Source organism: Canis aureus, chromosome 22 (assembly GCF_053574225.1).
Source record: "Canis aureus isolate CA01 chromosome 22, VMU_Caureus_v.1.0, whole genome shotgun sequence".
NCBI classification, from domain to species: domain Eukaryota; kingdom Metazoa; phylum Chordata; class Mammalia; order Carnivora; family Canidae; genus Canis; species Canis aureus.
The window spans coordinates 6,978,651-6,993,734 of NC_135632.1; positions in this window are offsets into that span (position 1 = coordinate 6,978,651).

Sequence of the window (15,084 nt, forward strand, 5' to 3'; positions counted from 1 at the left end):
CCCCTCCTTTGCATTGCCTAGAACTCCGTCATGTGGCCACACCCCTATACCTGGGAGGATGGGAGAGGAATGCCCCAGAAGACTAGGAAACACAGTTAGTGATCAACCAGGAGACTCTGTGACAGAAATCAGTGTTACACAGTCATCTCTTTGGATATGAAGCTCCAGGTTGAATGGAGACCTGACGGGTAGAAATAAAACCCTGTTGGTGAAGCCTTCTTCAGCGAGAGGGGTAGTGATTAGGTAGCTGGTGAAGACAGTAAAGTTGGGCCAGAAGGTGAATGGCTAGAGTCTGAAAGGGATACGGTTGGCCCATCTTCTCTGAAAGTAGAGGTAAATGATGTGGAAACTCTGGGGACTTGGAGGGTGCATCGCTTCCACCAGCTGGGCTACAGTCTCAGGGACAAGTAACATCCTTTAAAGTGAGGCTGGTCTCAAGGATAAAAGATGGGAGTCTTTAGGGAAGCAGCTGAGGATATGAGGGATTTTGTTACCTGGAGGAGGGTTGCAGAGGGAGGCGGGAAAGAAGTCTGAGAAGTCCAGAGCAGGATGGACAGAACAGAGATGAGCAGAAGGAATTCCAGCTGCCTACTGAGCAAGGATTATAGGGTGTGTGGAAAGGATTTAGATGGTCCCAAAGTTGGTTGGAAGCCCTTGAGTCTCCTGGGTTCAACCTGGGCAGGTTACTCTACCCATAGAATTTAAGTTGCTGGTGGGTAGAAGACTCTAGTAAGAGGAGATGTGGCTTTGAGCGTAAAGACACACAGAGAGGCTCAGTCAGGGCTCAAGGCTGAGTGATAGGAATGGGGCTTTGAAAGAGGGATGGAGGCCCAGGCTTGGGGTGGGAAAGCTCTTGCACTCTGCTCAGAGGGCTCCACGCGAACACCTGGCACAGAGCAGGTATGTTGGTTGACTTAGATTCCAATATAAGATCTGACCATTTGAGTTAATTTATATACACGCAACGTGGGGCTTGAACTCACAACAATCAAGAGTCACGTGCTCTTCCAACGGAGCCAGCCGGGTACCTCACAACCTCTGATCATTTGAAAGAAATAGAAAGTCCCTGAGCAGTTGCTCTCTGTTAATTGTCTCAGAGGTGGGAGGGCTCTGAGAGTAGAATTAAAATATGGCCCCATGCATGCTCACATCATAAAAGCGTAGTAGCAAGCGTATCACCCTGGCTTGCTATGATGCATGAGAGTTCGGTATGAGGAAAAACATCTTGTTGGTGTTAGAGCCAAAAAATCAAAGCTGTAAAGACCATATGATCTGTGGCAGCAGTTTTCCTCAAAGATGGGTTTATAAGTAATCAGAGTAGGAGGCCTTGCTGGGTAAGGCATGAATCTTTCCAAATGCCGTTAACTGGCACAGAAGGATGCCAACTTGATTCTACTGTGACTCTTACTCCGTTACCCTAATATGAAGGAAAGAGAGACAAGAGCAGTAGTTATGACCGGAGGACTACTTCAGGATACCCACACCCCACTGAAGCGTTCCCTTTTCTTGTGATTCTCTGAGCTAGTTTCTTAGCTGCTTCAGGTATTTAGTGGAATGCGTGAGCCAGAAACTGCAGTAGGAAGAGTTCAAGATGCAAGAAGAGACACAACAATATGAGTAATGTCTATCTCTCTTTTTAAATCAGCAAGTACGATAGCATTCTACTGCATCGAGATAAGCAGAGGATGTTAAGAGATTAGTATGTAATGAGAGACGTAACTCATGCTTCCATTTCAGTGGGACTAGTATCTCTGATAGAGTTTGATCTGAAAGCAGTTTTATTATTTTGCATTTACTTATCAGCCTCAAGAGGGGTGGATTTCAGGGGGATCTCTGGGTGGCTCAGCCATTTAGCGCCTGCCTTCCGCCCAGGTCGTGATCCCGGGGTCCTGGGATCAAGTCCCACATCTGGCTCCCTGCATGGAGCCTGCTTCTCCCCCTGCCTGTGTCTCTATCTCTTTCTCTGTGTCTCTCATGAATAAATAAATAAAATCTTAAAAAAAAAAAAAAAAAGAGGGATGGATTTCAGAGGTGCCTAACTGGTTCAGTAAGTGCAGCACATGACTCTTGATCTCGGTGTCATGAGTTCCAGTCCCACAGTGAGTATAGAGATTAGTTAAAAAAAAAAAATCTTAAAGCAGAAAAAGAGGGATGGCTTTCACATGTGACTTTGTCTTTATAAATTAAAGGGGAAAAAAGAAGCTATGGCATGCCTCACTACATTTGAGCTACTCTATATAAATAACTCCCTGCACTTTATTTATTTATTTTTTCCCGTCCCCCCAACTCCCTGCACTTTATCGTGAAAGTAGATTTGACCTTTAGGGAAAGATCTTTTTTTTTTACAAAGCAATCGATTTTTGCCATTCCCCGGAGCGTTTACTTAAGAAAGATTTTCCTGTGATCAACCTTCCCTGGAAAAGACATTATTTCTAACAAACACCACTTCCTATATCAAAATTGGATGGCCTGAAATCCATGCTTAGAGTGTGCTGTGATATTCTCTTATGGTAGAAAGGCATCATGACTTGAATGGATAATTTCAGATTAAGCTGCAGAAATACTGTATGGAGACATTGTGCTCTAAGAAGGAGTTTTTTTCTATCACAAAGTGTTTTGACAGTTTTACCCTCCATCACGGACCTCTTGATATTGCAAAAGGGAATTTATGAGAAAGGACATGGGCTTCTTCTTTCTGACTCAATGCCGGACTGGAGATGTTTTGGGGAAGAGAGACCTTAACAAGGCTTGGAGGAAAGGCATCAATAGGATATTTATTATTCCCTCCACTTCCTTTCTTTAAAGTATTGTAATTGAGGTCATTATAAATCTTTGAAAGCAGCACTTCTGTCCTGCATGCTATACCCACTACCAGCAGATATTTATAGAAATAAAATAGTATCTTGAAATCCTTCAGTAAAGTCCCATGAAGCTGGTTCCAAATAAAAATGAATAAATAATGTTTATCTAGGCCTTGCAGATAATGTTAAAAAGCAAAAAAATTGATTAGCCCATCAGTTCCGTTATGTGCTGACACTAACACCCTAGCATTTGGAAAGCTAGCATATTTTAAAAGAAAATGGTTTAGAAGATGCAGGGAAAAACAAACAAAAAACCCATTAACAGATATCGATTTTGTTGTAACATCAGTTTGATAACTTTGCAGTTGCATCTTAACAGTGGTGAACTAATTGAGTTAGTGCGACTTGGTGAAAAAATTATTTAGGTACATAAAATACAACCTGTATTACACACACATACACATACATGTATGTACGTCAACTTTATCATTTCTATTTCAGAGTCAGAGAAAAGATTTGAGATTAGAAAATCAACTGCAAAGATGTTGACGTGCGTTAGAAATCAATTTTCGACCATGGCAATTCAGACTGCTTATTCATGATAGCAAAAGAGTAAATATGAAGCTTGACTAAGTTGTAAGAATCACCTTGCCCTCCTGCATTTCAAAGGAGGAGAGACCTCTAAATTGAAGATATATATTTGAAATAATAAAGTTCTTATTATAGTACTTTCTTTAAGTACCTGCATTAACGCATCACATTTAAGCTTAGATTACTCCTAAGATTTCTTAATTTTTTTTTTTTTTTGAGAAAGAGAGAGAGAGAGAGCAGAGGGAAGGGCGGGGGTGGGGGGGAGAGAAAAAGAGAGAGAGATTGAGAGAAATCTCAAAGAGGCTCCACACTCAATGCAGAGCCCACATGGGGCTTGATCTCAGGACCCTGAGGTCATGACCTGAACTAAAATCAAGAGTCAGACACCTAAGCAGTTGAGCCATCCAGGCACCCGACTCCTGAGATTTCTTTAAAATATACACATGTCAAAGGGCCAGAAAGCTGTGAACTTACATTTCTTCAACTCCTGAGTTTTGATTCAGCGAGGACCGTACTGTGTTCATCTCTATATCCTTGGTTCTACGCTTGACATCATAAACACAGTGGGTCTTCTATAAATGCCTGTTGGATGAAAGAGTAAATGAATGAATGAGGCTCTAGGGTGAGGGAAACACTGTAAAAAAGTCACTTCCCTTCCATCGGGATTCAACCTGAAGCATTCTGCAGCCTCTTTCAATTGATTTTCACATTCATATTCTGGTACAGATACAGCCCTGGGCTCTTAAATTTCCTCCACAGGAGGGATATTAACACATATCACATCATATTATGGTTTGTTGAATGTGTTCATCTCTCTGAGAAGATTCCGAAGTCTATTCTTTTCCAGTTTTGTATTCTTGGTGCCTAGCGTGGTATGGGATGCGTGGTAGATTTTCAGTAAATATCCCATGAATGAACGCAAGACTTCTGGAATAGCATCCTAGTCTTCCAGGATGGCTTGACCTTGGTCGAGTCACTGCAGTCTGGGGATCAGTTTCCTCAGCCATAAAACAGATGCTTTTTCTCTCTCTGTGACTCCTGCTACGGACTAGAAATACTTGGCTGGAGGGTAGAGCCAAAGATCGGGTAACTTGTGAGAAATTTTCTCCCACACAGAATTTCTTAGAAAGCAGAAGAGGAAGGAACTAGCATTTATTATATGACTTAAGTAATCAACTTTGCAGCCCCCCTGTGAGACAGGATGTTATTATTCCAATTTCATAGATAAGAAAACTTAGCTTCAGAGAGGAACATAATATGCCTAAGATCGCACAGTCAGTCAGTGGTCGGGTCAGGGTGCAAATCTAGTTCCACAGACATTTCATTTATTTTCCTTTATGCACAAGTCTACTTGCATACATTCTGATAAGAAACAGAACCAGTTTTCACTGGGAGTGGGATATGCTATTTCCATTCGGGGCTTCCTTCTTTTACAATTTGATTTAAGGAAAAATACGAGAGATTCTCGCTGGGAATGTATTTCCTCATTGTCTTCCATCTGCTTAAGCTCCATGAAGGAAGTAGAAACTGGGAGCATGCCAGAATTAGGAAAAGAGACCGTGTGGCAAATCATCAGCAAGATGACTCTACCAACTGGACAATAACATGAGGAGAAGTGGTAGAAAAACAAGAAAGTGACAGGATGGACCTTGTCAGGTGAAAAGAGAGCCAAGGCTGTTTGCCTAATTGGAGCCAAAGAAGGAGGTTATGTCGATCACTATTGACATAAGGAATGACAGAGCTGTGGTGGTTTCATAGGAAAAGTCCCATAAGGTTCTCTGTACCCCATGGTAGGTTAGATGGCGAGACACTATGGCATACACCACGCTGGGCACAGGTCACTGCAATAGAACTTATATTTCTTCTTTTTTTTTTTTTAATTTTATTTTTGTGGTGCCTGGGTGGCTCAGTCGGGTTAGCATCTGCCTTTGGTTCAGGTCCTGATCTCAGGGTCCTGAGATGGAGCCCCAAGTCCAGCTCCTTGCTCTGCGGGGAGTCTGCTTCTCCCTCTGCCTCTCTTACCCCCTGCTCATGCTTGTGCTCTCTCTCTCTCTCAAATAAATAAATAAAATCTTAAAAAAAAACATTTTATTTTTAAGTAATCTCTACACCCAACACGAGGCTCAAACGTATAACCTCGAGATCAAGAGTCACATGCTCTACTGACTGAGCCAAGTACCCCTAGAACTTGTTTCTTTTTTTTTTTTAAGATTTTATTTATTTTTTTTTAAGATTTTATTTATTTATTCATAAATAAATATGAGAGACACAGAGAGAGAGAGAGAGAGAGGCAGAGACACAGGCAGAGGAAGAAGCAGGCTCCATGCAGGGAGCCCAACGCGGGACTGGATCCTGGGTTCCCAGGATCATGCCCTGGGCTGAAGGCAGCACTGCTGAGTCACCAGGGCTGCCCTAGAACTTATTATTTCTAATCTAATGTTAGATCTCTCTTAGTTTTAAGAACTATTCTTTAGACCTCTTACTGCTTGATTTCGTTTTAACAGGTTAGCTTTCAACATTCTAGGAATCTGTATGTTAATGAGGTCAAACTGCCCCCAGCAATCGCAGGAGTGGAGGATGGATTCGTATCTGCTTTCTATAGGAAATCTGAAGCAAGTTGCCGATATATTTGACAGAAAATGTAAATGGTTTCGGTAATGCCCAATTTTCTTCCTGTTGCTTTAGGTTTCCTCAAAAGTTACACCTTACTTCACTATACTCAGGTAACCTTCTAAACTTTTAAAAGAGCTTTTCTTCAAATAGAAGTTTTAAAAATATAAATGTGATGGGAAGAAAGGGAAAGGAGAAGCTTCTATAAGTTTTATATGTGTAAGAAGCCAGATGACAGAGGGTCAGTTAACCAACATTGGTAAGTGGCATTGACAGCCTGGGATAAACCAAATTAAAGCTGGGGAATTTTCCTGGGCACTTTGGAAAAGAATATTCATCATCAAAATCTTTGTTTCTAAGACCATTCTTCAATGGAAGGAACCAGGGCTACTCAGAGAAATAGATAATTCTTTTTTTAAAAACAAGATTTGATTTATTTATTCATGAGAGACGCACAGAGAGAGGCAGAGGAGACACAGGCAGAGGGAGAAGCAGGGTCCCCATAGGGAGCCTGTGTGGGACTCGATCCCAGGACACAGGGATTGCACCCTGAGCCAAGGGCAGATGCTCAAGTACTGAGTCACCCAGGCATCCCAGAAATAGATAATTCTAAGACTGGGACAGGAAATACAAAAGATGAGTCTCGAGCATCCTCAAGTGTCAGGAACTGAGGAAGTGCTCAAAGAAACAAAATAGAACCATTGTTAGGGGCATTTCAAAGGAATACAGGAGCCAACTACAAGGGCTCCCAATGGGCAAAGCCAGAACAATCTGAGCAAATAAATAAAGTAGTATTGGATTAGAGCCCAAAGTACGAAATAAATATCCATGAGTCCATAGTGATATAAATAAATGATTTGATTAATAAATAAAGAGAGAGAAGAGACAAAGCTCTTCTTATGCAGAATAATTCCAAATTATTTATGTAACACTCTGCTGTCTGGGGGGTGGAGCATAACTCCCCTCTGCTAAGAGTAACTTTCTTCCAAAGGGCACAGTATGGAAAGAGAGGCAGAGGAGAGTAACTTTACAATGGAGAAACCTGACAAGCACTACCTCAGCCAGGTGATCAAGGTCAACATCAATGATGACAGGTCATGTTTTTGTGACTTAAGGAAAATGGTGTTTACTTCTGTGGTTTTCCTCCTTAAAACCCAAACCAAGTATAATCATGAGAAAATCTCAGACATATCTCAGCACAGAGTATTTCACAAAATACCCAACCACTGCTTCTCAAAGCGTCAAGATCACCAAAATCAAAGAAAGTCTGAGAAATTGTCATAGTCCAGAGGAGCCGAAGGAGACATAACACCTAAATATAATGTAGTATCTTGGGTGGGATTCTAGAGCAGAAAAAATTAATTAGATAAAATAAATTAGATAAAAATTACAGAGTAAGCTATAGACTTTAATTAAAAGTAACACATTAGTATTGGTTCATTAATTATAATAAATACACATACTAATATAAGATGTTAACAATATATGTTATAACTGCGTATAACATTAAAGGGGAAAACACGGGGTATTTGTGAGAGTTTTTTTCTAAGAGGTAGTGATAAATTATGGGATTAATAATGGGATAAGGAGAACACCAGACGCTAAAAGGATTTCTCACCTTTTATTCAGCACTATTCATTCTATTCAAAAATCTCTTATATTGAAAATGTTTATAGTTCGTGTAATTAAGAAAGTAAATCAAAGTTAATCTGAGATTTGTTGAGAAGTATTTAATAGCTGATAATCTGAAGGTGTGGAAAGTTTTCTAGGCCATAAGGAGGCAAGGCACTTTTATAATGAGTTGGAACCAAATCTGTGACATCACCAATGTGGAGTATTCATGGAAATGCCTGCAGAGTCTCCCTGCCTTGTATGGGTGTAGTGGCTATTCCACAAATAAGGCCGCCAGTAATTCTTCTAATATCTGTGCATGATGCTCCTCACATCAAGGGCTAGAACTTAGTTGCGTTCCCTTTGAATCTGTGTTGCTTTTATCACTGACTTTAACCCATGAATACAGTAGAAGTGACTTTCTGAAACGTTTAACCCGGGGCATTAGACAGAATAGTAATTTCCACTTCCCATCCCTTGAAACCAGCCTTAAAGCTATGAAAAACCTAAGCTGTATGGAGAGCCTACCTGCCTGCTGGCCTTCCTTCCTTCTTCCTTACTTCTATTTCATTTATTTATTTATTAAAATTTAATTTTTTTGGTAACATATGTAACTTTATTAAGAAATGAAATATAAATTATAAACTACCATTTACCTTTGTACACCGATACTTCAGTATTTCCACTCATTAAATAAAGCACATGTAACTCAAAATGCTAAATATTTCTTAGTTTGTGCCTAAATTCTCTAAAGAACAAAATATTGGTGAATACGCAACATTGTTAAGTAAGGTATGGATGACCTTATTTAACAATCACCCCAGACATCAAAATAAATGATCATAGTTAATACCAATTGCAGCATTTATAGAATATTACTTAGGCCCGATATTGATGTATTAAATGAAAATACAGAAAAAAAAAACAAAAAACAAGGAAACTGGTATCTATGGCACCACGTTAATGAGAGGCACAGAGAGAGAAAGGCAGAGACACAGGCAGAGGGAGAAGCAGACTCCCTGTGGGGAGCCTGATACGGGACGCGATCCCAGGACCCCAGGATCATGCCCTGAGCCAAAAACAGGTGCTCAACCACTGAGCCACCCAGACGTCCCTCTTCTATCTTATTTAATAATATTCAGTGTTGGATGTCCGGGTGGCTCATTCACTTAAGTATCTTCTGATCTTTTGTTTTGGCTCAGTTCATGGTCACAGGGTCATGAGGTTTAGCCCTGTGTTGAGCTCCGAGCTCAGTGGGGAGTCTGCTTGAGATTCTCAGTCTCCTCCTCCTCAAATAAATAAATAAATGTCAAAAAAAATAATGTTCACTATAAAAATTGTAAGAATATTAAAGTACTGTAAGCAAAAAGGGAAGAAGTGAGCCCCTCCCATTCTTTCCACATATTCATTCCATCCTTTGAGAAATAACAGTTTGGTACAGATTTAGATGCATGTATGTGTGTGTTTATAAAACATTTTGGAAAAAAATAAAAAATAAAAAAATAAAACATTTTGGAATTCTTGTGTGGTGGTCACTAGGCCTCCAGTAGTGTTCTTTTCTTGAGAATGACTCAAGACGTGGAAAGGTAGGTTTGTGGAATATTCTGCACACTTTCTACCTTTGTTGGACATGGCTAATTGATCCAAGAAGGGACACATGAACTAAGCCACGACAATGACATTATCTCTGTCCCATAGAGTATCAGGGAGACCGGGAGCTGGGAGCTGGGAGCTGAGAGCTGGGCTATTTCAATTGCAGATACAGCTGTAAAGAGATCTGTATACTGAGGACAAGATGCTGTCCTGGTTCGTTTCTTTCCCATTCCCAGATCTTGATGGTCCAACATTTGCCAATTTATTAGGTATCTTAGTACTCCTCCAAAAAACAAGTAAGGTATGGATTCCCCTTTTGCAGCCATACCTTACTTATTTTATCTTTTGCTCAAGCTAAACAAAACTAGATTTTGTTGGGACTCCTGGATGGCTCAGAGGTTGAGCATCTGCCTTCTGCTACCAGGGCCTGATCCCGGGGTCCTGGGATCGAGTCCCACATCAGGCTCCCTGCATGGAGCCTGCTTCTTCCTCTTCCCGTGTCTCTGCCTTTCTCTCTCTGTCTCTCATGAATAAATAAATGAAATCTTAAAAACAAACAAAAAAACAAAACAAAAACTAGATTTTGTTACCTGCAATCAAAAAGCCATATATATACACACACACACAGAGTATTTCTAAAATGGGGTCATAAGCTCATTATGTTCTATAGCTTCTTTTTTTTCCCTTTGTACTATGCATCATGAATATTATTTTATATAGTCCTTTTAGGGACTGTATAATACTTTATGTATGGATCTACAATATTGTATTTAGTCATCCTCCTTTTGGTAGGTTATTTTGAGTACATTTGCCATGACCAAGATGGCAAAGATGAGTGCAGAGGGGATTATAAGAAGCTGAAGGAAGAGGACATGGCTCCTTTCTTCTCTACTCCTAGCTGCAATCTGTATCCTGTCCTCAGACAAATAGCTTTATAAGGCTGTAGGCTCTGTAAAAATTCTAGCAAAAGAATTTTGTATTCTGTGGATTGGGCAAGTCACCTGGAGGATCCTTTCTGTCCACAGTCCCCATCCCTGGGAATTTTGTGAAAAGCAACAAATCCTATGAAATCTTTGGCCCTTGGGGGTAATGACTTGGGTCCTACATAAGTGTGTTAAATTTCCTTGGTTCCTAAAAAACCTAGAGGAAATTGAGTCAGTAGGCAAAGTCCTCCTTGATCTGGAGGCTAGGAGAGTACAAGACTCTGGGAAGCAAGCCAGCTTCCTCCAGGTGATCCATGAGGGGGCCTTCTATACTGTAGCCTCATGGGAGAAAAGACCACTCTATCTTCTACCACTTGCAGGGATGCTGCTCTGAAGACCACTCCAGCAATCAGACATGAGCTGCAGGGAGTAATCAAGGACAACACACCTCCAAGGTGATCTAACAGAGAGAAGAATGCCACACAGGTCAACCAGAATACACTTGCAGTAAAGTCAAACTTCTGGAAGAAACTGACCAAAGAAAGAGCACTTGAAGAGATGCAAGACTTTCTGGAACTGAAAACATGATTTCCCAACACTTTGCTAGACAAATTGAAGGAGAGTTACTAATGGTCTGGTAAATCAAATTGAAGAGCCATCTCAAAACAGAGAGCAAAAACTAGAGAGAGAGAAATCATCAGGGAAGAGGCAAGAGACTTGGAGGGTGCATCAAGGGTACCTAACCAGCAAATAATAATAGGTGTTCCAGAGGAGCTAAAGGAACAGATGGCGGAGAGGCAATAATTAAACAAATTAGAAGAATATTTCCCTGCAATGAATGAAAATCTGAGTCTGCAAATGGAAGGGACTCACCAAGTTCCAAGAATGATTGATGAGAAAACATACACATTTAGGCATATCCTGCTAAAATTCCTGAATTCTAAGGATTAAAAAAAAATCTTTCCTGCTTCTCGAACAGAAAAAAAAAGGTTATCTAAAAAAGGAAAGGAGTAAGGCTCTCATAGTACTTCTCATTGGACATGTAGACAACTAGGAGGAAAAACAGCAGCCCAAGAAATTCTATCGCACCAAGTTCTCATTTACCTGACTAGGTGGGCAAGGGTGTTTATGGATACACCAGAATTCAGAGCCTACAGAGCTCATGTAATTCACAAACACCTGCTATGGCAAACAACAGCACGTCTCAACTTTAATGTAAATCACCTGGGGATCTTGTTAAAGTACAGATCCCAGTTCAGCAGGTCTGAGATGGAGATCAGAGATTCTGTATTTCTAACAAATTCCCAGGTGGTGCCTATGCCGCTGGCATCTGGACCGCAGGCATAAACTCTCAGGTTGACCCTTTGGGTTTGAATCCTTGACTCTACCTCTTTCTGGCTGTGTGAAATTCTTCTTCAACTTTTCTATGCTTCAGTTTCTTCATCTGTAAAGTAGGGATAATGATAGTACCTGCCTCACAGAGTTATAAAAATTAAGTGACCTAATACATGTAAACTTCCTAAACTGCCTGGCACATAGTAAGTATTCAATAAATATTGGCTTTTAACATAATGAAATACTCTCTGGGAATATGTAATATGAGTGTGAAACGAGGGGTTTAGAACAAAGACAGCATGCTGCAAAGGCCATTTTATTATTGTAAATGAAAGTACTGAATGATCTCAGCAAGTCCTGGACACTGGAGTGGTGAAGCGAAGTACCAGCATTGCCAAGGTCTCATCTGGGGAAGACAGAGGGGAGAGGAGGAAGCATGTGCAGTCAGAACTATTTTAGAATTTATCCTGTGGGGATAATTGCTAGCTTGTTTTCAGATAGTAGGGAAAATGCCCTATCATGAGCATAGGAGTAGAGAAGGTGTCTGTTAACAGGATACAAGTGAATATCAAAATTTCTATATTAACACAGGAAAATAAAATAGGCTGAACAGAAAATTTATCAAACCATCAAGAAAAAGAGAATAAAGTTGAGTATTAATCTTAAGACTCTTGCAAGAAAATTGAAGAAATTGAAAGTATAATCTAGGAGCAAGGGAGACCTTCTTGACCATACTTGATAACACAGACACTCCCCCCACCCCAACAGATCTATTTGGGTAAAAAAGGCAAATTTGGAAAAATGTTCATAAATAGATGTAACATTAAGAGAGACTGGTTAGCTGTTCACAAAACAGATTTCTTCAAGGGACACACCTTTTTCCTCTTTTATATTTTTATAGCTTTATTTATTGAGGTATAATTGAGGTATAGTAAACCACACCTAACTATAATATATGATTTAAGGAGTTTTGTCATATGTTTAAGACCTGTGAAATCATCACCACAATCAAGGTAAAGGAATAATCATCATTCCCAAAGGTTTCTTGTTGCCCCTATGTAACTCATTCTTCACTCCCTACTCTGCCTCCATGGGCGTCCATTTCTCAATCTTCCTATAACATATGGCCAAGTGCCTGGGGGTTGGCCAGCAAGATATGAGCAGAAGTGAGAGCATTCCTCTGGGATGCTAGGATCCTAGCCTCCCATGGATGAGCCTTTCTCTCTTCCCCTATGTCCCGACAGGAGAGCCAAGGTGACCTAGGAAACCATGGTTAGAGAAGGCAGGGCCCTCACCAGCCTGGATCTCCGAATGACTTATGTGGAGCAGAGTGCCCCATTCATTGCCAATAAATCTCTATTGTGTTAAGCCATTGTTTGAGGGTTTGTTGCAAGAACTACTATTGCCTTAGCTAATACAATAATTTTCATGGAGCGCTTCCAAATTGACAAGAAATAAACAACCCGGTGGAAAAATGTTGAGAAGAGTCAATTCACAGAGAAGCAAATCCAAATTATGAACATACAAAACAAATGGAAAGATGTTTCTATACTAGTAGGTATGGAAATTTAAATTAAAGTAATGCATCAGACGAGCAACTAATCATATATACTGTGAGGGACAAAGTGGAACAAACAAACACTGGTGGTAAAAAATGTGAGTTGTTACCTCTCAGAAAATTAATCTGGCAACATATACTAAAATAATAAATACAAATAGTCTCTGCTTTATTTAGTAGTTCCTCTCTTGGGCACCTATCTTAGGCAATAACAGAACTGGGATAGGAAGTTATCTATGTAAGATGATGTTTATTGCAGATTGTGTGCATGACAAAAACAGAAACAATTAAAGCATAACTGGAAACACAAGGAGTAACTATCAATAAAAGAATGGTTGAATAATTGATAGAAAGCCATTCCATGGGAAGTTATACTGAATATTTGAAAAAAAAAATCAGAGCTAAATCAGATAAAATGTTGGGATTTTTATGAGGTTTCATAGAGAAAAGAAAAATGGAGAAATGTATATATAACAGATAATTTTCATAAAACAACAACCCAAACCTTCCAGTACATGTATATGTATATGTATATGACAACATGTGTTTATATATGTGTGTGTGTATGTATTTAATTAAATGAGCATGGAAAACTAAAGACAAGACTTTAAAAAATAGATAATAAGTATGGTTTAGAGGGGAGGTATGGTAGGCTAATGGCCTCCCAAGACGTCTGTATCCTAATCCTCAGAACCTAAGAATATTACCTTATATGACAAAAGAAACTTCACACGTGTGATTAAATTACAGATCTCAAGGTGGGAAAATTATCCTAGATTTTCACCACAATGTCAGCACAGGGAAGCAGGAGATCAGAAGGATAGAAGAGGAAAAGGATTTACATTGGCAATGACGTTGCAGTAATGCAGCCATAAGCCAAGGCATGCCGGCGGAGGCAACCAGAAGCTGGATAATGCAAGGAACAGATTCTCAGCTGGAGCCTCCAAAAGGAATCAGCAGCTCTCCTCATGCCTTGGCTTTAGCCATGTAAGACTCATTTTGACTTCTGGCCTCTAGAACCATAAAAGAAAAAAATTCTGTTTGAAGCCACTACGTTTGTGGCAATATGTTACAGCAGCAATGGGTAATAAATTCAGGTCCATGTTGGTTGAAGGGTGTGTTTTGCAGTCATGACTTTTCCCCTGTATGATCCCCTCTGCTTGAGTGTCGGTGGAACCTGTGAATCTGGTGGGATATCACTCCCAGGATTATAGTATGTGGCAAAAGTGAAGGGATTTTTTTGAAGGTGTAATTAGGTTTGACTTTGAGTTCATCAAAAAGGATATTATCCTGGATGAGCCTGATTTAATCAAGACACAGAGAGGGAGAGAGAGAGGCAGAGCCACAGGCAGAGGGAGAAGCAGGCTCCCCATGTAGGGAGCCTGACGTGGGACTCAATCCTGGGTCTCCAGGATCAGGCCCTGGGCTAAAGGCAGCACTAAACCACTGAGCCACCAGGGGTGCCCAAGTGAACTCTTTAAAAGAGGACTTAGGGCTTCCTTGAGATCAGAGACGTGGGAAATAGCAGAGTCTCTTTCTCTGGCTGCTGGTCTTGTAGAAGCTCGTCACCATCATGTTCCACAGCCATAGGAAAGGAGCTCTGCCAACAATCACAAGTGCTTAGGAGGGGACCTTGAGTCTCAGATGAGACCACGACCCCCAAAGACACCTTGACTAAAGCCTTCTCAGAGCCTGAGTAGAGAGAGCATCCTGCTAATCCATGCCCAGACTTTCGACCCAAGGGAACTGGGAAATAATAAGTGGGTGGTATTCTAAGCCCCTGAGTTTGTGATAATTTCTTACACAATAAAAAACTAATACAGAGGGTAAAAATAGAGAACCAAGGAAAGACCAAGCGGAGGAAAGAAACCACCGCTCTAAAAAATAACATTGATTATATTTGCAATCATATAAAACTGGATAGATGCGGATAAAGTAAACATGAATGTTTAAAAGTAAAAAACAAACCTCCTACACATTGGGAAATATTTAAACAAGATTTATTTATTTATTTGAGAGGGAGTGGGGGAAAGGACAGAGAGGGACTCTGAGCAGACCCAGG